This window comes from Oncorhynchus kisutch, linkage group LG15 (genome assembly GCF_002021735.2).
Source record: "Oncorhynchus kisutch isolate 150728-3 linkage group LG15, Okis_V2, whole genome shotgun sequence".
NCBI classification, from domain to species: Eukaryota; Metazoa; Chordata; class Actinopteri; order Salmoniformes; family Salmonidae; genus Oncorhynchus; species Oncorhynchus kisutch.
In genome coordinates, this window is record NC_034188.2 from 25,111,295 (window position 1) to 25,134,998 (window position 23,704).

At 45.3% G+C, this 23,704-nt stretch overlaps 1 protein-coding gene across 5 annotated transcripts in view; it reads right to left on the reverse strand.

Moving 5' to 3' along the window:
- Nucleotides 1-23,704, reverse strand: part of LOC109878755 (collagen alpha-1(XXIII) chain-like) — a 246,472-nt gene that overhangs the window by 114,837 nt on the left and 107,931 nt on the right. The gene's annotated exons all lie outside the window — the stretch shown is intronic.

Sequence of the window (23,704 nt, forward strand, 5' to 3'; positions counted from 1 at the left end):
TGACCAACCAAGAGCCTTGCACAAGACTACAACAGAATAACCATATCTCTATATCTCTACCTTCAAACAATCCTTGATGCTTTGTTCTGTTCAATCTGCAGCCTCCTAATTTGACTTGCTGATGCATTTTCCCAGAATACAGAACAGTAGTTCACCTGACTCCCAATTAATGCTTGGCTTGTTCGCTTAAGAATCTTTGCTGGTAAATATTTAACTATCCTTCTGATCATGTGTGCATTTTTCTTAAAAAAAAAATAGATTAGTTATTTGAGATGACCATGATAAATAGTTTATCTAGCTGCACCCCTAGTAGTTTGGTTTCTGACACTTCCTCAATTTGTACTCCCCCCATACTTAATTGTATCCCATGCATTTTTGGCCTTTTCCTGGTCGAACAGACCAACATAACCTTGGTTTTCTTGGTGTTCAAAAATGTTCTTTTTTTGAAAAACTTCTGATATTTCCCAGATCTACTTGTAGAGCTTGCTGCACCTGTTGAACTGGTTGTATTGCTGTATAAATTGTAGTATCATCTGCAAATACAGTAGCTTGAGTTTCAGATAAGGCATAAGGAAGGTCATTGGTATATATTAAGTAAAGAAGTGGACAAAGGCATCTGCCCTGTGGTATTCCACCGTTTAAAGCAAGAGGGGAAGAAAATGACCCATTGATATAAGTAGACTGTTTCCTGTCAGTTAGATATGACTCATCAATTCAATGCGGCCTCCTTAAACCCATAATGAAATAATTCTGTCAAAATGATTTCATTATCCACCAAATAAAATGCTGCACTAAAATCTAATATAGTACACCCACAAACCTGCATTATCCATAGCATTGAGCAACTGGTCAGTCATGTCAACCAATGCTGTGGTAGTGGAATATTTTTTTGGGCTGTAATCAGATCAAATCAAATCAATTGTATTTATATAGCTCTTCGTACATCAGCTGATATATCAAAGTGCTGTACAGAAACACAGCCTAAAACCCCAAACATAAAGCGATGCAGGTGTTGAAGCACGTCAGATCATTCTTTTCCATGTACTCCCATATTTGTCTACTCACAATACCCTCCAATATCTTACTGAGTGAAGGGAGTAGACTAATTGGTTGACTATTGGCAGGAGTAGTGGGTTTTTTGCTGTCTTTCGGGATTGTACACAGTTTAGCATGCTTCCATACATTTGCAAATGTCTATTTTTCCAGTGACCAATTAAATATGTATTTCAGTGGAGCTGCAATCTGGGGAGCAGCATAGCGAAGTAAAACATTGTCCATAAGATCATAATTTAGATCGGGTAATGACTTCAACAGGTTTAACACCTCCTCTACTGACACCATTTGAAGACTAAAAGAGCAGTTTTTGCTCATAATATGATAATCAATTCATTGGACAATAGCTTGTTTGGAAGAATGGGTGTTTACATTGTAGCTCAGTAAATGAATTGTTATTGCATCTGGTTTTGTTATTATTCTCCCGTCAACCTCCATCCTAGATGGATATGATGAAATGGAGGTACCAAGCAAGCCCTTAACTGTATTCCATATCTTTTTACAATCATTTTTACAATCAATAAAAGCATTTTTGTAAAATACAGATTTTTTCTTACGATTTCATTTAACTGCATAATTATGTAGTGTTCTGTTAATCAATATCTAGTTCAGATTTTTGCAAATATTTTTTAAAATGTAACCTTTTTTTAATTAGGCACGTCAGTTAAGAACAAATTCTTATTCACAATGACGGCCAAACCCAGATGACGCTGGGCCAATTGTGCACCGCCCTATGGGACCCAATCACGGTCGGATGTGATACAGCCTGGAATCAAACCAGGGACTGTAGTGATGCCTCTTGCACTGAGATGCAGTGTCTTAGACCACTGCGCCAGTCGGGAGCACTAAAGGAGGGCTTGTCCAGGGTATGAACTTGGGTCCTTGGCTGCTAAGAATTTTGTCATATTTCTTTGAGAAAATGGCCAGCCACAACTGGGGCATAATGGTCCATTACATCAGTGAGCAAATCAATGAAACATTCTGTAGCGTGGTTTAAATCATACTCTAGGTAAATCCGCATTTCAGCAAGCTCTCACTGAGACCAGGATGAGTTGGTGTCCAAGGATGAGCCTGATGGACTCGAGGAGCCCATCTCCCTCACCATCCGCATCAACAACCGTCTCCGTGGGCGTCGGAGGGAGAGGGCAGGTAGGGTTGCATGCCCCATCACTACATCTGCTTCTTTGCTTGGTCCTCCTCCTCCTCCCTTCCTAAGTCTCTTCCAGAACCTGAACCCATGCAGCTCGGCTGGGCCCGTCTCTCACCTGAGGAGAGGCAGCGGCAAATCAGCACTAGGAGCTGCCTATACTGTGGCCAGGTTGGTGACTTTGTCTCCACTTGTTCCCTGCAGCCAGCAAAGGGAGGTGGCTCGGGCAGTTGTGGGGGATATACTGTTGAGCCAAATCACCGGCCCATATCCTCCCAAACCCTTGCTAAACGGCACCCTTGTGTGGCAGAGCCAGGCTTTTTCTCTGCTGCCCTCATCAACTCGGGCGCCGACGAGAGTTTCCTCGCCCGAGGTGTCGTTATCCAATTGGACCTGGACACTGTTCCATTCATTGCGCCCTCAAACCTGAAGTAGCTACAGGGTTTCCTGGGGTTTGTACATTTTTACAGATGATTCATCGGCAACTACAGTTGTCTCCGTTCCACTGGACCCCTAAAGCAGAGGCAGCGTTCCTGGAACTCAAGCGCCACAATGCTCTGTTTATTGCAGATTCAGTTTGCTTTGTTCTTCCATCAGCGCTTTTGATGGTCCACCATGGAGAGAGATATCCAGGAGTTTGTCTCAGCCTGCTCGGTCTGTGCCCAGAATAAGACCTCCATTAAACTCAAGGCCGTTGTAATTGAACCTGGAGGAAGGTCCGGGCTACCCTTCTTCGTGCCTCCACCAGGACCCAGTCCCAAGCCAACCGTCGCCGTGCCTCAGACTCAGTCTTCACTCCAGGCCAAAAGATATGGCTCTCATCGAAGGACCTGCCATTGAAGGTGGCTTCTAAGAAACTTTCCCCCCTGAATCATTGGTCCCTTTGAAATTGATAGTATCATTAACCCCTCTGTTGTGCGCCTGAAACTCCCAGCCTCAAGATCCATCCTAACTTCCACATATCCCTGATCAAACCTGCCAGTTCCAGTCCCGTCTCCTCCTGCAGCAGCTCCTCCACCCCCTTGGCTCATCGATGACCATCCTGTCTATACCATCTGGCAGCTTCTGGATGTGCGCCGTTGGGGCCGCGGCTGGCTGTACCTGGTGGACTGGGAGGGATACGGGCCTAAGGAGCGCTGCTGGGTTCCCAGCCATCATATTCTGGACCCCTCCTTCTTACGTGCCTTCTATACCTCACACACAGATAATCCTGGTCGTAGGATGCCCTCTACTACTCTACTCCCCCAGCACTCTCTCCCTCTTCTTGTCTGTGTGTGTGATTGTGTGGGCAGAGACAGGTATGCTGGAGGCAAAGCAGATCACAACCAGCAGCAACCTGTTCCATAATCAAGACCTCTACAAATTCTCAGCCCTGCCACTTCTATGGTGCCAGATCATAACTTCTGCCCGATCTGACTTTGGCCCCTCTCTCCAGTCCCACATCTCATCAGTCCTGCTACTCTGTCCTGGACCCCCCACTCCTCTGTGTTCTTGGATTCCTCTCTAGAACCTGCTAACCCAGTCCCAACTCCCCTTGCGTCAGCCTCAGCCTCCACACCTTGCTTCCTGCAACCCGCACAAGCTTCCTCTGGCCTGCACCCCATCGTCCCCCTGTGTTTCAATAAATACCTTGGTTACCTCATCCCAGTCTCCTCGTCTGAGTCTGCTCATGGGTTCCTGTTCCGCTCTGCGTGATAATTATGATCCTTCCAATTTACATTAAAATAACCCAAGATAAATACGTCTCTGTTACTGTGGCCTGGTCAATCTTAGTGCATACGTTATCCAGATAGGACACCTTAAGAGCTAGAAGGTCTGTACACACATCCTACCAATATGGGTGTCTGGTGAGGCAGATATACTTGAGCCCATAGTGCCTCTATTTGAAACATTAAGGTCATCACTCCTCTTAAAAGCTATAGTTGAAGTTGGAAGTTTACATACACCTTAGCCAAATACATTTAAACTCAGTTTTTCACAATTCCTGACATTTAATCCTAGGTCAGCTAGGATCACCACTTTATTTTAAGAATGTGAAATGTCAGAATATATATTTTTTCAGCTTTTATTAGTGGTTCAAAAGTTTACATACACTCAATGAGTATTTGGTAGCATAGACTTGGGTCAAACGTTTTGGGTAGCCTTCCACAAGCTTCCCACAATAAATTGATTGAATTTTGGCCCATTCCTCCTGACAGAGCTGGTGTAACTGAGTCAGGTTTGTAGGCCTCCATGCTCGCACACACTTTTTGAGTTCAGATTTTCTTTAAGATTGAGGTCAGGGGCTTTGTGATGGCCACTCCAATACTTTGACTTTGTTGTCCTTAAGCCATTTTGCCACAATTTTGCAAGTATGCTTGCGACCAAGCTTTAACTTCCTGACTGATGTCTTGATGTTGCTTCAATATATCCACATAACTTTCAATCCTCATGATACCATCTATTTTGTGAAGTACACCAGTCCCTCCTGCAGCAAAGCACCCCCACAACATGATGCTGCCACCCTCATGCTTCACAGTTGGGATGGTGTTCTTCGGCTTGCAAGCATCCCCATTTTTCCTCCAAACATAAGGATGGTCATTATGGCCAAACATTTCTATTTTTGTTTCATCAGACCAGACAACATTTCTCCAAAAAGTACGATCTTTGTCCCCATGTGCAGTTGCAAACCGTAGTCTGGCATTTTTTATGGCGGTTTTGGAGCAGTGGCTTCTTCCTTGCTGAGCGGCCCTTCAGGTTATGTCGATATAGGACTCGTTTTACTGTGGATATCGATACTTTTGTACCCATTTCCTCAAGCATCTTCACAAGGTCTTTGCTGTTGTTCTGGGATTGATTTGCACTTTTCGCATCAAAGTATGTTCATCTCTAGGAGACAGAATGCGTCCCCTTCCTGAGTGGTATGACGGCTGCGTGGTCCCATGGTGTTTATACTTGCATACTGTTGTTGGTACAGATGGACGTGGTACCTTCAGGCGTTTGGAAATTGCTCCCAAGGATGAACTAGACTTGTGGAGGTCTACAATAATTTTTTTGTTCTTGGCTGATTTCTTTTGATTTTCCCATGATGTCAATCAAAGAGGCACTGAGTTTGAAGATAGGCCTTGAAATACATCTACAGGTACACCTACAACTGACTCAAATGATGTCAATTAGCCTATCAGAAGCATCTAAAGCCATGACATCCTTTTCTGGAGTTTTCCAAGCTGTTTAAAGGCACAGTCAACTTACTGTATGTAAACTTCTGACCCACTGGAATTGGGATACATTGAAATAATCTGTCTGTAAACAATTATTTGAAAAATTACTTGTGTAATAAAATAAAAAAAAGTAGATGTCCTAACCGACTTGCCAAAGCTATAGAAATGTGTGTAGTGGTTGAAAAACAAGTTTTAATAACCCCAACATAAGTGTATGTAAACTTCAGACTTCAACTGGATATGATTCTGAATGTACAGTGCTACACCCCCACCAAGATGGACTATGGGTGGTATGACGAGGGCTTTGCGGTTTTTTTCTGTTGTTGCTGAGGAGAGAAAGAAGGGAGAGATGCTCTTGTGAAACGGGAAAACATTTTGTGTACTAAAAATAGTTTTTTTCCCCAAATTGGGTTTAACGGCACTCTACTTTACTCACCTTGAACAAAATAACCCTAGTTTAATATTCTAGCGAGTCAAGTCATACCAGGTTTATTACACATTATGAGTGTCTCTTTCACCATACTTCCTGTATTGATTTATCTGAGCACGTGGAGAGAGTGCGACACTTGGTTGATTTTAAATTGGGCAGTACTACCACCGATGGCTGTAAAAGTTCAAGAGTGAGTAAAAGTGAGTGAGTTAGAGTTCGAACTTGATCACAATTATGATAGATCAATGGCGATAGCCTCATCCTATACGCAGAATACACTGTGTGTAGGGCCCTGTGGCCGCTATGTCCAAAACACCCCCAAAACATGTTTAGGTCTCAACTTACTGTTGAGAGTTAGAATAGTAGAATACACAAGGTGCACATTAGAGATGTGGTAGTGCATCATCGGTTCCTCTTGTCATGTCATTACCCTCAATTAGCCCATGTCAGCAACATTTTGAGGGTAAGGTAGTCTAGCTAGCTATCTAACCCTTGTAGCAGTCCTAATCATCACCAAATTACAGGACATGTGCTCAGGTGCCCTGACCTCCAGGGCGCTCCACTGATTTTGTTAGTCACACTCAGATATATGAACATGGCATACTGTATGTCATGGCAAAATGTGAATATGTGACAAAATGTGAAAATGTTTCTCTACATGGCAACGTGTGTAATTGCAGGGCATTTACTTTAACAATGAAAAAAAAAGACGTGTGTGTGTCCGCTGACAGGACGGGGAGCCGATGACAGAGGAAAATGAAGGCCGCGCACGCGATTCAACTGTGACCGTGCCAACCAGCTGCTGGGCACGCGACCTGAACATGTTACAGACACACACACTGAAATCCCACTCAAGAATCATCATGTACTTAACAATTCAACCCCTCCAGTGTATTTTCCCTCCGTCGAAATCATTTCCCCTCCCTGCAGTAGGAAACGTCTTGTTTCCTTAATGGTTTCCAGTAAAGTTCCAAGTGTCCCCGGCGTTTACCCAACAGCCATCTGGGGGAGTCTACTTTCTGTGTCCAATTAGTTTACTAAGTTGTGTTAGTGTGATCAGCACTCACCAGTTAAGACTTTCTGGTAGGATGGTTAGAATCTAATCAAATGTATGTTGTCTTCTACACAGTACATTGAGCTATGGAAACAGACTCTAGAAGCTGTGTGGTATCACACTGTATTGAGTTAACAGTGTGAGTATGTGCTATGTACATGTCTCACCTTGTCTCCTGGGCCCCCTCAGCAGGCTACCCCTGTCTCCTGCTCTGAAGTGGAAATGGAGCGCACTACCAATGAGTGTTTGTGTGTGATATGTTTGAGTTGTAATGTGTTTCTCTCGCTCCAGTCTGTGTGTGTCTGTCTACTCTGTCTCGAGTTGATCCGGCTTGGAGCTAACGAGACAGCCTACAGGAAGGAGGTGAGGGCCCTGGGAGAGTGGTGCCAGGAAAATAACATCTCACTCAACGTCAACAAAACAAAAGAGCTGATCGTGGACTTCAGGAAACAGCAGAGGGAGCACGCCCCTATCCACATCGACAGGACAGCAGTGGAGAAGGTGGATAGCTTCAAGTTTCTTGGCGTACACATCACTGACAATCCAAAATGGTCCACCCACACAGACAGTGTGGTGAAGAAGGCGCAACAGTGCCTCTTCAACCTCAGGAGGTTGAAGAAATGTTTCTTGGCCCCCTAAAACCCTCACAAACTTTTACAGATGCACAATTGAGAGCATCCTGTCGGCCTGGTACAGCAACTGCACAGCCCGCAACCGCAATTCTCCAAAGGGTGGTGTGGTCTGCTCAACGCATCATCGGGGGCAAACTACCTGCCCTCCAGGACACCTACAGCACCCGATATCACAGGAAGGCCAAAAAGATCATCAAGGACATCAACCACCGAGTCACGGCCTGTTCACCCCGCTATCATCCAGAAGGCGAGGTCAGTATAGTTGCATCAAAGCTAGGACCGAGAGACTGAAACACAGCTTCTATCTCAAAGCCATCAGACTGTTAAATAGCCATCACTAGCTGGCTTCCACCGGGTTACGCAAACCATGCACCTTAGAGGCTGCTGTCCTATATACATCAACTTGGAATCACTGGCCACTTTAATAATGGAACACTAGCCACTTTAATAATGGAACACTAGTCACTTTAATAATGGAACACTAGTCACTTTAATAATGGAACACTAGCCACTTTAATAATGGAACACTAGTCACTTTAATAATGGAACACTAGTCACTTTAATAATGGAACACTAGCCACTTTAATAATGGAACACTAACCACTTTAATAATGGAACACTAGCCACTTTAATAATGGAACACTAGTCACTTTAATAATGGAACACTAGCCACTTTAATAATATTTAAATAATGTTTACATACTTCTTTACTCATCTCATATGTATAAACTGTATTCTATTCTACTGTATTTTAGTCAATGCCACTTCGACATTGCTCAATCTAATATGTATACATTTCTTAATTCAATTTATTTTACTTTTAGATGTGTGTATTGTTGTGAATTATTAGAAACTACTGAACTGTTGGAGCCAGGAACACAAGCATTTTGCTACACCCGCAATAACATCTGCTAAATATGTGTATGTGACCAATACAATTAGATTTGAGCTCCAGCGGCACACCCAGGCCTCATTAAACCAGCCCCCCTGCCGGGAGCCCTGTTCGGGCTTTACCTCCCCGAGAGCCTGAGTATAATCACCAACCACCATCTTAACCCTGGGGCATAAACCAGACAAACCAAACTCCCATCGTACTACAGAGTCAGACATCATTTATACTGAACAAAAAGATAAATGCAACATGTACAGTGATGGTCCAATGTTTCATGAGCTAAAATAAAAGATCTCAGAAATGTTCCTTACGCACAAAAAGCTTATTTCTGTCAAATTTTGTGCACAAATTAGTGAGCGTTTCTCATTTGCAAAGATAATCCATCCACCTGACAGGTGTGGAATATCAAGAAGCTGATTAAACAGCATGATCATTACACAGGTTCACCTTGTGCTGGGGACAATAAAAGGCCACTCTAAAATGTGCAGTTTTATCAAACAACACAATGCCACAGATGTCTCAAGTTTTTAGGCAGTGTGTAATTGGCATGCTGACTACAGGAATGTCCACCAGAGCTGTTGCCAGATAATTGAATGTTCATTTCTCTACCATAAACCGCCTCAAATGTCATTTTAGAGAATTTGGCAGTACATCCAACCGGCCTCACAACCGCAGACCAAGTGTAACTACGCCAGCCCAGGACTTCCACATCCGGCTTCTTCATCTGCGGGATTGTCTGAGACCATCCACCCGTACAGCTGATGAAACTGAGGAGTATTTCTGTCTATAATAAAACCCTTTTGTGGGGAAAAACTCATTCTGATTGGCTGGGCCTGGCTCCCCAGTGGGTGTGGCTATACCTTCCCAGGCCCACCCATGGCTGCACCCCTTGTGAATTCTATAGATTAGGGTTGCATTTCAACTTCAGTGTTCCAATGTTCAAATGGGCCAGTCATAGAACATTAGAGAGAATAGGAGTTTAATGCCAGTTAAAGCCACTAGGGAGAGGGACGTTATGTAATGCTGCCACTATTACAATGTTATTATCAGTAACACACGCACGCATGCACACACACACACACACACACACACACACACACACACACACACACACACACACACACACACACACACACACACACACACACACACACACACACACACACACACACACACACACACACACACACACACACACACAGTTGGAGGACATTATGGTTGAAATGACTAATTATGTATACATTCCAATCAGAACTGACTAGTCCAAATGCTATAATGTACTGTACAAATATGAATTTTCTCTCTTGCTCCCATTCCCAATTGTATATAATGTAGTCAGGAGTTTAGTAACAATGACGGTCTGTTCCTTGTACAAATGAATGTACTATCTCCAGGTGGCAGGGACGGACTATCTCCAGACTGTCTAGAATGCTGATTTATACTGACTGACCTTGACTTCAGGCGTGGAGCGAACTATAGGGCCTCTCTACAGGTGTCATGAAAGAGATAGAACATTTAGAAAACGCTGACGTCATTTTCAGTTTATAACCTGTGGAAAAATGTGTATGTGGCAGTACTCTCTTGTAATAAACGCTGTTACCTGACTTTTAAGACTGGTCTCGATCTATTTCAGTGAATAATTAATGAATTTACAACTCATTAATGAAATAGAGAGAGTGCGAATTTGGTTTTGGCTATAAACCTAACACAAATCTAACACACACACACACACACACACACACACACACACACACACACACACACACACACACAGTTATTGTCAGCCATTTGTGGTTCAGTGGGGCCATACCAGCTGTCAGAAACCAGTCTGGGCCTCCAGGCTAGAGTCTGTAGAGGAGAACGGGGATATGCTAATCCTAGAAAGGGGAGTGGAACTTGGAGGGTAGTGGGTGAAGGAGACTGCAGCTGAATCTGCGGTACTTCAGGCTGAGTTTATGATAGTGAATTTTTTGAGGGAATACTGAGTACAATGAAGAAAGCAGAGAAACTGTGATTTTCCATGGACGGACATTATAGTGTTTTTCTCCAAATCTGAGATAGCTATCATAGATAAGTAAAGCTTTAAATACATAGGATAATGTGTCTAAACATCTTCTCCATATTTCTATCTTAGAAAATCATCCCATACTTCAGTGTGACTTTGTTAGTCTGCCCTTCCTGCACGCTCACACATGCTGCTTCCTGTGACGACCCATGTCCCGGCTGATCGATTCCCTCATTCCGGTTCCTCAGGCACCGCAGGCATGCTGCAGTCGCTCTCCTGGCCCATGTCACGCAGGACTGCTGGCGAGCGACCAGAACCAGAGCCAGCCAGCCGGCCGCCCTGCACTCAGGAAGTCCCAATCCTCTCATCTCATTCTCAATGTACAGTACAGTAAACACACACCAAGCTCACACGCATGCACACACACACACACACACACACACACACACACACACACACACACACACACACACACACACACACACACACACACACACACACACACACACACACTGCTCCGAAGAACTCTAGGCTAACTGTACAGAAGTGTGAACTTTCACTTCAGAGTGGCCCACTTTCACCCACACGCCAAAGTTGGGTATCTACATATCTCTCTGTTACCTCTCCCTTTTCATACACAACTCAGAGTGTCCAGACCCTTTCACCTAGCTGGATTTCAGGAGATGTCATGCGTTAGGGTGTTGACAACATACCTGGTATTAGGTTGAGAGCTTGCGCCTTTGAACACACACACACTCACGCTGATCCTACCACACATGCTACAGAGGTGTTTGAGAGTCAGTCCCATCACTCAGATACAATACACACTACAGAGGTGTTTGAGAGTCAGTCCCATCACTCAGATACAGTACACACTACAGAGGTGTTTGAGAGTCAGGCCCATCACTCAGATACAGTACATACTACATGGGTGTTTGAGAGTCAGGCCCATCACTCAGATACAGTACACACTACAGAGGTGTTTGAAAGTCAGTCCCATCACTCAGATACAGTACACACTACAGAGGTGTTTGAGAGTCAGTCCCATCACTCAGATACAGTACACACTACAGAGGTGTTTGAGAGTCAGTCCCATCACTCAGATACAGTACACACTACAGAGGTGTTTGAGAGTCAGGCCCATCACTCAGATACAGTACATACTACATGGGTGTTTGAGAGTCAGGCCCATCACTCAGATACAGTACACACTACAGAGGTGTTTGAAAGTCAGTCCCATCACTCAGATACAGTACACACTACAGAGGTGTTTGAGAGTCAGTCCCATCACTCAGATACAGTACACACTACAGAGGTGTTTGAGAGTCAGTCCCATCACTCAGATACAGTACACACTACAGAGATGTTTGAGAGTCAGTCCCATCACTCAGATACAGTACATACTACATGGGTGTTTGAGAGTCAGAATAAATAACAAGTCAAGTCTATGTCTAGCAGGCATCTGCAGTGGCTTTGGTTTTCACTGCATTGAAAGGAAGATAGCAGAATTAGGTTGCTGTTAAACATTCTGATGTGTTTCATCCTTTCAACTAAAAGTCCCAAGACAATATATCACTTTACATTTGTGTTTTGGGAGAAATGTACAGTGCATTCAGATAGTATTCAGACTTGACTTTTTCCACATTTTGTTATGTTACAGCCTTATTCTAAAATGGATTAAATACATTTTCCCCCTCATCAATCTACACACAATACTACATAATGACAATGCAAAACAGGTTTTTAGAATTTTAGCAAATGTATAAATATAAAAATAATAATAATTAAATACCTTATTTACATAAGTATTCAGACACTTTACTATGAGACTCGAAATTGAGCTCTGGTGCATCCTGTTACCATTGATCATCCTTGAGATGTTTCTACAACTTGATTGGAGTCCAACTGTGGTACATTCAATTGATTGGACATGAAAGGCACACACCTGTCTATATAAAGTCCCACAGTTGACAGTGCACGTCAGAGCAAAAACCAAGCAATGAGGTTGAAAGGAATTGTCCGTAGGGGATCGAGACAGGATTGTGTCGAGGCACAGATCTGGGGAAGGGTACCAAAAAATGTCTGCAGCATTGAAGGCACCCAATCACACAGTGGCCTCAATCATTCCTAAATGGAAGAAGTTTGGAACCACCAAAACTCTTCCTAGAGCTGGCCGCCCGGCCAAACTGAGCAATCAGGGGAGAAGGGCCCTGGTCAGTGAGGTGACCAAGAACCTGATGGTGACTCTGACAGAGCTCCAGAGTTCCTCTGAGGAGAAGGGATAACTTTCCAGAAGGACAACCATCTCTGCAGCACTCCACCAATCAGGCCTTTATGGTAGAGTGGCCAGAAGGAAGCCACTCCTCAGTAAAAGGCACATGACAGCCCGCTTGGAGTTTGCCAAAAGGCTCTGAAAGGACTCTCAGATCATGAGAAACAACATTCTCTGGTCTGATGAAACCAAGATTGAACTCTTTGGCCTGAATGCCGATCATCACACCTGTAGGAAACCTAGCACCATCCCTACGGTGAAGCATGGTGGTGGCAGCATCAAGCTGTGGGGATGTTTTTCAGCGGCAGGGACTGGGAGACTAGTGATGATCGAGGGAAAGATGAACGGTGCAAAGTACAGAGAGATCCTTGATGAAAACCTGCTCCAGAGTGCCCAGAACCTCAGACTGTGGCGAAGGTTCATAGGTTGTATCCTGAGATGTTTTAATTCTATGTCAGCTAAAGAAAAAAGATAACTTATACAGTGTAGGTTTTTAGCATGGCCCCTTTTTCACCCCTACTAGCTAACAGGTGGCAGGGACTGGGAACCTAGTCAGGATCGAGGGAAAGATGAACGGTGCAAAGTACAGAGAGATCCAAAAGTTACAACCTATCACTAATTAGCAGTTTAGCAAATCATAATTTCTCGTACCGTTATACAAAATCAAGATAAACCTTTATCATCATAGTAAACATTGAATGTCTATAACCAAACACACTAAAACTCTGTTGTTGGCCGATGGTACGTAGCTATCGCTAGCATGAGGACCATTTTCATTCTAAAACTAATTATCTATCTACTATGCTTCGAACACGGTGTACTTAGATAGCTGGCTATCTTTTTTTTCATAATCTACTAGCGCCATAACATGACAAAACTGTTCGGGCAATTTAGTACCTACTTACCTGATTGGCCTCCATCACCGAAGCCACTAGCAGGCTGTTCCTTTCCGACATCCAAACCTCAACTTATTATTGCTATATGTGTTTTTGATGAATGTAATTAAAATTGCGAAGCTAGAAGTGCAGAATTATTTTATTTTTTTAGAAACTTTTGCATAAAGACTGTTTAGATGGGATATAATCAATCTACGTTATTAGATTTGTGACATATATATTGTGCAACCTTCCCTTTAAACCTGACAATGTCACAGGCAATATCACCTTGTTTCACTTAGAGCTGTGTTTGGTATCGATTTTCAGAGCCCTATGTGTATGTGTGTGTGTGTGTGTGTGAGAGTTTGTGTGGTTGTGTCTGTGTGTCAAATAACATGGTTTACTGGTATGATTAATAAGGTACCTGGCATGCCTTGTCTCTCCTCTTTCTGTACACGACACACACAAATAGAATCCTGATGCAGAGCAGACAAGGCATGGAACCAGAGAGGCAAAACAAATGTTTAAAGGAGATGTATCCCAGTGTCCCGAAGCTTAAACAGCAGTACAGATGTTCCATTGAGAATGACCACTCTGGAGTCTCCACTGTCAGAGTACAGGCAGAATAAGATGAAAAGAAAAGACGTGCTTTTGATTAATGCAATAAACCATGACTGTCTCCTCTCTGGATGTCCTTCCCTGTCTTCTTTAGGGGCAGAGTGAACACACACACCATGCTATTTCCCTGGATGTGGATTGAACCACCGCCACAGTTCTTCAAAGGCCTATGAGGGTACCAGTCATCTCTCTACATTCTCCCTGTGTTATTACAGCAAGTCATACACCAGCCAGACCACGTTCCACCCAGATTTATAACCATACCCACCCAATCATTCCCATTGTCCCTGTTCCAATTCAATCCACTACACCATTTGGCTTACAGAAGTAGGATGGGAGGAACTATCAGGTTGCTGAGCAGGAGAGTTAGAGACATTGAGGTTAGTTCAGGCTTGGGAAGACAAGAGGCTATCGGGTAACAGAGCTAGAGAGTTAGATAGTTAGAGAGAAGGTTGGCTTGGCTGGGGCTGTGTGTGTTGGTGGAGGCTTGGGAAACGTCCATGCCGTTAGAGTGGAGGCAGAGCAGAGACGGATAGCAGGGCTGGTTAATGGGTCAGGCCATAAAAACTGACAGTCTAAAGGGGAGAGAGGGCTTGGAGCGATAGGGCTCGCAGCGTGAGAGAGCATTGAGAGACAACAGGGCTTGAGACGTGGGCTCACACACACAGCAGGACCACAACTATGTGGTCAGAGCAGAGGGATTGGACCTTGCTGGTAGGAAAAGACACGGTTTGTTGGAACTTCAGATGATGAAGTGACAGTTTACAAGGAAGCAATGTAAGGGAATTCTTCTCTTGAATTACGCTGCGTACTCAACCACCCATGCTAGAGACACATACTAACTGCCAGGCCCCTTCTAAAAGAGTTAGCTTCACAATATATACAAATGTATGTGGAACTGTTCGACGAGAGCTTCATGAAGTGGGTTTCCATGGCCGAGCAGCCACACACAAGCCCAGGATCACCATGTGCAATGATAAGCGTCGTCTGGAGTGGTGTAAAGCACGCCACCACTGGACTCTGGAGCAGTTGAAACGCGTTCTCTGGAGTGATGAATCACGCTCCACCATCTGGCAGTCCGAGGGACGAATCTGAGTTCAGCAAATGCCAGGAGAACGCTAGCCGAATGCATGGAGTCAACGTTAAAGTTTGGTGGAGGAGGAATAATGATCTGGGGCTGTTTTTCATGGTTCGGGCTAGGCCCCTTGGTTCCAGTGAACGGAAATCTTAATGCTACAGCATACAATGACATTCTAGAAGATTAAGTGCTTCCAATTTTGTGGCAACAGGTTAGGGAAGGCCCTTTCCTGTTTCAGCATGACAATGCCCCCGTGCACAAAGCGATGTCCATACAGAAATGGTTTGTCGTGATCGGCAAGGAAGAACTTGACTGGCCTGCACAGAACCCTGACCTCAACCACATCGAACACCTTTGGGATGAATTGGAAGGCTGACTGCGAACCAGGCCTTATCACCCAACATCAGTGCCCAACCTCACTAATGCTCTTGTGGCTGAATGAAAGCAAGTCCCTGCAGCAATGTTCCAACATCTAGTGGAAAGCCTTCCCAGAAGAGTGGAGTCTGTTATAGCAGCAAAGGGGGGACCATCTCCATATTCATGATTTTGGAATGAGATGTTGGAAGAGCAGGTGTCCACATGCTTTAGGAGTGTATCTCAACTGGAATCATCTGGATAAATCAAACCAATTTGAGATCTTCTCAGGCTACAACCAGCATTTTGACTAGAGGTAGAGGAGAGGACCTGGGGCCATCTCTCAGGCTACAATCAGCATATTGACTAGAGGTAGAGGAGAGGACATGGGGCCATCTCTCAGGCTACAGTGAGCATATTGACTGGAGGTAGATGTCCTGTGGCCATCTCTCAGGCTACAGTGAGCATATTGACTAGAGGTAGAGGAGAGGACCTGGGGCCATCTCTCAGGCTACAGTGAGCATATTGACTAGAGGTAGAGGAGAGGACCTGGGGCCATCTCTCAGGCTACAGTGAGCATATTGACTAGAGGTAGAGGAGAAGACATGGGGCCATCTCTCAGGCTACAGTTTGACTGAACGTGCGTGTCCTACACCATGACTGTGATGCTCTGGCACAGTTTATTGTTTGAGAGAGATTAAAATGCTCCCTGAGGGGGTAAACATGGCTACACCAGGTCTGTATGGGACCACAGTCTGCCCCTGTTTGTTTAGGAAGCAGCGACTAACATGTAAGCAACAGGCCGAGTTGCAGAGTCAACCACTTGATGAATAAAACCAACGGGGTATAAACATCTTATTTGTCTAAACCACTTGTCCAGAAGGTAAAGGTCAGAGAGGATAGATGTACAGACCAAGGAGAGGTAAGGACTTCTAGAGAGGTCATTCAGAGAAGTGGAATCTTAGAGAGAATCTTAACACAACTGAGCTATCCAAACATCTCAGCATAAACTCGAAGACTCAGGTAAATGCCAGGCTTGACTATGGCTGTATTAGAAGTTCAATGGGCCTCATACGGGTGTTATGGTGACACTGTTAAGGACACAACTCTACACTGTAAAGACAGTACTCACTGAGACTACCCATGATTCCCTGGGGTTGTCGGGGACAACAGCTGCACTCTCTCCCCTGTCTTTTGTCCATCATCACATGTCTGCAGAGATGACCGTGTCTCCCTCTCCTCCTCCAGCCCATCGCCCCATCTGCTGGTTGGTTGTCCGTAGAGTTGAAAGACGAGAGCTGGACCTGATTAGGCTGTTTGTGTTCTATAGGACAGGGGGGCAGGAAGCTCCCATACGGCTCTTCTGGGTCAACAGGCTGGCTCTCCACTGTGATGAACAGGCCAACGGGTCCCAACACATGGACAGATGCATACACACACACACTCATGTACGCCGGTATGTATGCACACAAACAAATACAACACAAAGACAGAACAAAGAGGGGGACAAATGGTAATGTAGGGTGTGGGTTGTTATATGTGCATGTGTGTGTCAGTGAGAGAGATAATGTGTGTGTGTGCGTGTGTGTGTGCATGTGTGCGTGTGTGTGTGTGCGTGCGTGCATGTGTGCGTGTGTGTGTGTGTGTGTGTGTGTAAGAAAGATGGAGACAGACATGGTGCCCTACGTTCACCCCCCAGGATCAAGAGTCCAATTCCCGTAGGAAAAACATCCTGGAACACAGTGAAGACCACAATGAGGTTCTACTAGAAGGATGCAACAAGAGATACGGACCTTTGCTCTTTGAACCTCTAAAGTGGACAGATGGTTATGTTAAAACCCCCATGGACCCATGGACTGTCCAAGGTGTCTGGGGGGTGGGTGAGGGGTGCTGGTGGAGGAATGTGTGTGCCAGTGCCTGAGGCCAGTTAGGAGCAGTACCTCTGTCCTGTTTGTGTGTGTGTGTGTTGAGGTGTAGTGTTATAGTGTATTTGTCAAGGGTCAGTGCACTAGCCAGGGTTAATTATGACCCCTAGCTACAGTCTGACTCACAACCACAACCCAACCACAACACCACCTGGACACCATTAGCTACAGTCAGTCACTGGTGGCAGGTAAGGGAAGAGAAAGAGGGAGGGGAGAGGTACTGAATTAGCTGATTGTTAAGTCTGTTGATAAAAAATAGAGAGAAAAAGAAGAGAAACAGAGAGAGAGAGAGAAAGAGAGAGGGAGAGAGAGAAAGTGAGAGAGAGAGAGAGAGAGAGATAGGTAGTCTGGTGGTGAGATCATTCCATTGGGTCTCTCTGTGCTGTAGATAGTATCAGACTCCCAGTCAATAGGTCCATTCAGGCCTCACACAGACACACACAGACCTGGACCTGGCTATGGAGAGATACCATAATACAGTAGACATGAGCTCACTATAACTCTGATCTATAACAGCAGTGCACTTCATAGGAAATAGGGTGCCATTTGGGAGACTCTGCAGCCCGCACATTTCACAGGATGCCATGTTCAACTTCCAGGGACATGAGTTTGACGAGGTAAACAGTGTGCTAACTGAGGTTGATCAACAAACAGCATGACGAATAGAATCCAGCCCTGGGACCTGGGACCTGGGACCTGGGACCTGGGACCTGGGACCTGGGACCTGGGACCTGGGACCTGGGATGCCATCCATCCCTCTGCTTTCTCCTCCTCTTCTACTGCATTCTCTACTTTACTAGGACTTGCAATACAATACTCTCTTTTCCTTTCCTTTCATCCGTTCCTGCCTTCTTCTCGTCCCTCTATCCTCCGTTCACTCAACCCCCCCCCCACCCCCCCACCCCTAACACTGATCACACGATCTGAACGTGGTACAACACCCAAGGCCCTAAACACACACATCTGATCCCTTCTCTCATTCAGAAAACTATATTTCCTATCCTGTGGTTCAGGCCCAAAGCTTGAGAAGTGACAGCAGTGGTGATCAGTGTTAGGCCTGATTTAAACACAAAGCTTGAGAAGTGACAGCAGTGGTGATCAGTGTTAGGCCTGATTTAGACACAAAGCTTAAGAAGTGGCAGCAGTGGTGATCAGTGTTAGGCCTGATTTAGACACAAAGCTTAAGAAGTGGCAGCAGTGGTGATCAGTGTTAGGCCTGATTTAGACACAAAGCTTAAGAAGTGACAGCAGTGGTGATCAGTGTTAGGCCTGATTTAGACACAAAGCTTGAGAAGTGACAGCAGTGGTGATCAGTGTTAGGCCTGATTTAGACACAAAGCTTAAGAAGTGACAGCAGTGGTGATCAGTGTTAGGCCTGATTTAGACACAAAGCTTAAGAAGTGACCGCAGTGGTGATCAGTGTTAGGCCTGATTTAGACACAAAGCTTAAGAAGTGACAGCAGTGGTGATCCGTGTTAGGTCTGATTTAAACACAAAGCTTGAGAAGTGACAGCAGTGGTGATCAGTGTTAGGCCTGATTTAGACACAAAGCTTGAGAAGTGACAGCAGTGGTGATCAGTGTATGGAGGCAGTAATAGAAGGGAAGGAGTGGTCACCATAGAAATACAATTGCTAGAACAGACTTAGAACCTCCGACCACGTCAATTCCTATTCTAGTGAGTCTATTTCTATGGTGGTCACTACCACTCTCTCTCAGTGATGACAGAGAAACAACCATCATACCAATGACAAAGGTAACCTAAACAACTCACTCCATTGAGAGCACTTTTACTATTTAAGTGTTTGACCTGAAATATACTGTTTCTTCAGGAAATAGACTCCTGGAGTGTGTTGTAGTAGTACTCTGTAGTGTGTTGTAGTAGTCCTCTGTAGTGTGTTTTAGTAGTCCTCTGTAGTGTGTTGTAGTAGTCCTCTGTAGTGTGTTGTAGTAGTCCTCTGTAGTGTGTTGTAGTGGTCCTCTGTAGTGTGTTGTATTAGTCCTCTGTAGTGTGTTGTAGTAGTCCTCTGTAGTGTGTTGTAGTAGTCCTCTGTAGTGTGTTGTAGTAGTCCTCTGTAGTGTGTTGTAGTAGTCCTCTGTAGTGTGTTGTAGTAGTCCTCTGTAGTGTGTTGTAGTAGTCCTCTGTAGTGTGTTGTAGTAGTCCTATGTAGTGTGTTGTAGTAGTCATCTGTAGTGTGTTGTAGTAGTCCTCTGTAGTGTGTTGTAGTAGTCCTCTGTAGTGTGTTGTAGTAGTCCTCTGTAGTGTGTTGTAGTAGTCCTCTGTAGTGTGTTGTAGTAGTCCTCTGTAGTGTGTTGTAGTAGTCCTCTGTAGTGTGTTGTAGTAGTCCTCTGTAGTGTGTTGTAGTAGTCCTCTGTAGTGTGTTGTAGTAGTCCTCTGTAGTGTGTTGTAGTAGTCCTCTGTAGTGTGTTGTAGTAGTCCTCTGTAGTGTGTTGTAGTAGTCCTCTGTAGTGTGTTGTAGTAGTCCTCTGTAGTGTGTTGTAGTAGTCCTCTGTAGTGTGTTGTAGTAGTCCTCTGTAGTGTGTTGTAGTAGTCCTCTGTAGTGTGTTGTAGTAGTCCTCTGTAGTGTGTTGTAGTTGTCCTCTGTAGTGTGTTGTAGTAGTCCTCTGTAGTGTGTTGTAGTAGTCCTCTGTAGTGTGTTGTAGTTGTCCTCTGTAGTGTGTTGTAGTAGTCCTCTGTAGTGTGTTGTAGTAGTCCTCTGGAGTGTGTTGTAGTAGTCCTCTGTAGTGTGTTGTAGTAGTCCTCTGTAGTGTGTTGTAGTAGTCCTATGTAGTGTGCTGTAGTAGCCCTCTGTAGTGTGTTGTAGTAGTCCTCTGGAGTGTGTTGTAGTAGTCCTCTGGAGTGTGTTGTAGTAGTCCTCTGGAGTGTGCTGTAGTAGTCCTATGTAGTGTGCTGTAGTAGTCCTCTGGAGTGTGTTGTAGTAGTCCTCTGGAGTGTGTTGTAGTAGTCCTCTGGAGTGTGTTGTAGTAGTCCTCTGGAGTGTGTTGTAGTAGTCCTCTGGAATGTGTTGTAGTAGTCCTCTGTAGTGTGTTGTAGTAGTCCTCTGGAGTGTGTTGTAGTAGTCCTCTGGAGTGTGTTGTAGTAGTCCTCTGGAGTGTGTTGTAGTAGTCCTCTGTAGTGTGTTGTATTAGTCCTCTGTAGTGTGTTGTAGTAGTCCTCTGGAGTGTGTTGTAGTAGTCCTCTGTAGTGTGTTGTAGTAGTCCTCTGTAGTGTGTTGTAGTAGTCCTCTGTAGTGTGTTGTAGTAGTCCTCTGTAGTGTGTTGTAGTAGTCCTCTGTAGTGTGTTGTAGTAGTCCTCTGGAGTGTGTTGTAGTAGTCCTCTGGAGTGTGTTGTAGTAGTCCTCTGTAGTGTGTTGTATTGTAGTAGTCCTCTGGAGTGTGTTGTAGTAGTCCCCTGTAGTGTGTTGTAGTAGTCCTCTGGAGTGTGTTGTAGTAGTCCTCTGTAGTGTGTTGTAGTTGTCCTCTGTAGTGTGTTGTAGTTGTCCTCTGTAGTGTGTTGTAGTTGTCCTCTGGAGTGTGTTGTAGTAGTCCTCTGTAGTGTGTTGTAGTAGTCCTCTGAGTCAATTATAACAAGTCATTTCATCTAACCACTACCAGTAGGAGTAGGACACCTCTGAATCTGTCAAAGACAACTCTGACCTACTTCAAACTAGGCTGAGTAAGATATCAGCAGAAAGAGCATCTAAGGGTTTCTGAATGACACAGAGCTGAATGGCTCACACATGGTCTGGTAGGTGGATGAGGTGATCATCTGAGCTCCTTGGTACGAGAAGAGACAGCTTGACAAATCACAGTGGATCACTGGAGCAGATTATAGTAGCCAGGCCACAAGGCCTCAGGCTAAGCTGGTAGGCTAGTTAGACAACGTAGTACAATCAGTACGATCAAAGACAGATGAGCAGATGATCAGAAGAGGGAGATACAGTAGTATAGGGATTCTGTGTGTATATAAGGGAGACCAAACTGGCAACGTGAAACTTCAAAAAGCATTAGTGGTAAGTAGTAAGGCTTTAAGGTTCTGTTGCTATGGTAAGGTATCATGAGGTACGTTTCTGGGTTTACTCTATGGAACGAAACGCAAGTGACTCTAGTCTAAGGTACCCTGAGGAAACTGAAACACACAACACACATCAAATAAATTCAATGTTGTTGGGTGAACTTCTCCACTCTGCAATACCTTGTGGTGGTGACTTAGTTACAGCCTGCTTCCAGGAAAGACTGCAGATCCAAGCCAAACCCCAATTAGTGTGTCCGTCCCTTTCACTGTCTCTCTCTCCCTCAACATACAGGAATCTTCACCTCACCTTATCCTCTTTCTCCCTCCCTGTCATGTCTCTTGCTTGTTCCTCTCCCTCTTCTCTTTCTCTCTCTCATCATCCTCTATTCCTCTCCTCCCCTCATCTCCCCATCCTGTGGCTCTGCGGCTACCTGAGAGGAGGGGACAGTGTGTACCATGTCCCAGAATGTGTCTGTGTGTGCGTGGATGCTTGTCTGCGAACGTGCACACACATGCGTGTCTGTACTGGATGGAAGACTGATATGAAACCGCTTGGACTCAAATAAAATAGAGGGGAAGTTTTGGCTTGTTATGGAGAATATGTCCTAATTCACTCCATATAGAGGACTGTCCTAACTCTGACAGAGCTGTGCTGCTGCTCTTCTCGGGAATCTTTACTGGGCATTCCGCCAGTATGGCTGGTACTGAAGTATCTTTATTGTGTGCTCTGGTTCATGCCATGGCTGCAACACTTCTAATTTAGTGTAGTTCACCACCCATGTGGAATTCCTGGTCTCTGGCAGCGTTTAGAACTGCCAATCTGCGGTTTAGAATGTTAAGTTTATCTCAACCTTTGCCCCTCGCTTGACTTTCTTGTCCTGACGGAGACATAGATCTCCCCAGAGAACACTGCTACTCCAGCTGCTCTCTCTTCATCTGACTACGTTTTCTCTCATAGTCTGAGAGCATCTGGTTGACACGGTGGTGGCACAGGACTACTCATTTCTTTTAAGTGGAGATTTTCTATTTTCTCACCTGTCCATCTCCTCTCTCACCTGTCCATCTCCTCATTTCAATTCCATGCCGTCAATATCACTTGTACACTCAAGCTTCCCATTGTTGTCATATATCACCCACCAGGTATCCTTAGAGAGTCTTTAATGAGCTTGACACCACGATAAGCTCATTTCCTGACAAAGACTCTCTGCTTGTTCCCTTTCCCCCCGGCCTGCTTGTTCCCTTTCCTCCCGGCCTGCTTGTTCCCTTTCCTACCGGCCTGCTTGTTCCCTTTCCTCCCGGCCTGCTTGTTCCCTTTCCTCCCGGCCTGCTTGTTCCCTTTCCTACCGGCCTGCTTGTTCCCTTTCCTCCCGGCCTGCTTGTTCCCTTTCCTCCCGGCCTGCTTGTTCCTTTCCTCCCGGCCTGCTTGTTCCCTTTCCTCCCGGCCTGCTTGTTCCCTTTCCTCCCGGCCTGCTTGTTCCCTTTCCTCCCGGCCTGCTTGTTCCCTTTCCTCCCGGCCTGCTTGTTCCCTTTCCTCCCGGCCTGCTTGTTCCCTTTCCTCCCGGCCTGCTTGTTCCTTTCCTCCCGGCCTGCTTGTTCCCTCCCGACAACCTGCCCGTCTGACCTGATCCCCTCCTCCCTTCTCCAGACCATCTCTGGAGACCTCCCATTCCTTACTTCGCTCATCAACTCATACCTGATCACCGGCTGCATCCCCTCGGACTTCAAAATGGCTCCCTTTAAAAACTACAGACCGGTATCCCTTCTTTCTTTTCTTTCCAAAACACTTGAGCGTGCTGTCTTTGACCAACTCTCTCGCTATCTCTCAGAATCATCTTCTTGACCCTAACCAGTCAGGCTTCAAGAAGTGTCACTCAGCCGAGACTGCTCTTCTCTCTGTCACGGAGGCTCTCCGCACTACCAAAGCTGACTCTTGCACCTCTGTTCTCATCCGCTCAGATTTATCCACTGCCTTTGGCATGTGAACTACCAGACCCTCCTCTCCATCCTCTCAGGGCTGGGCGTCTCAGGCTCTGCACACTCTTGGATTGCATCCTCCCTGGCAGGCCGCTCCTACCAGGTGACGTGGAGAGGATCTGTGTCTGCACCATGTACTCTCACTACTGGTGTCCCCCAGGGCCCCAAGTCACTCGGCTCCG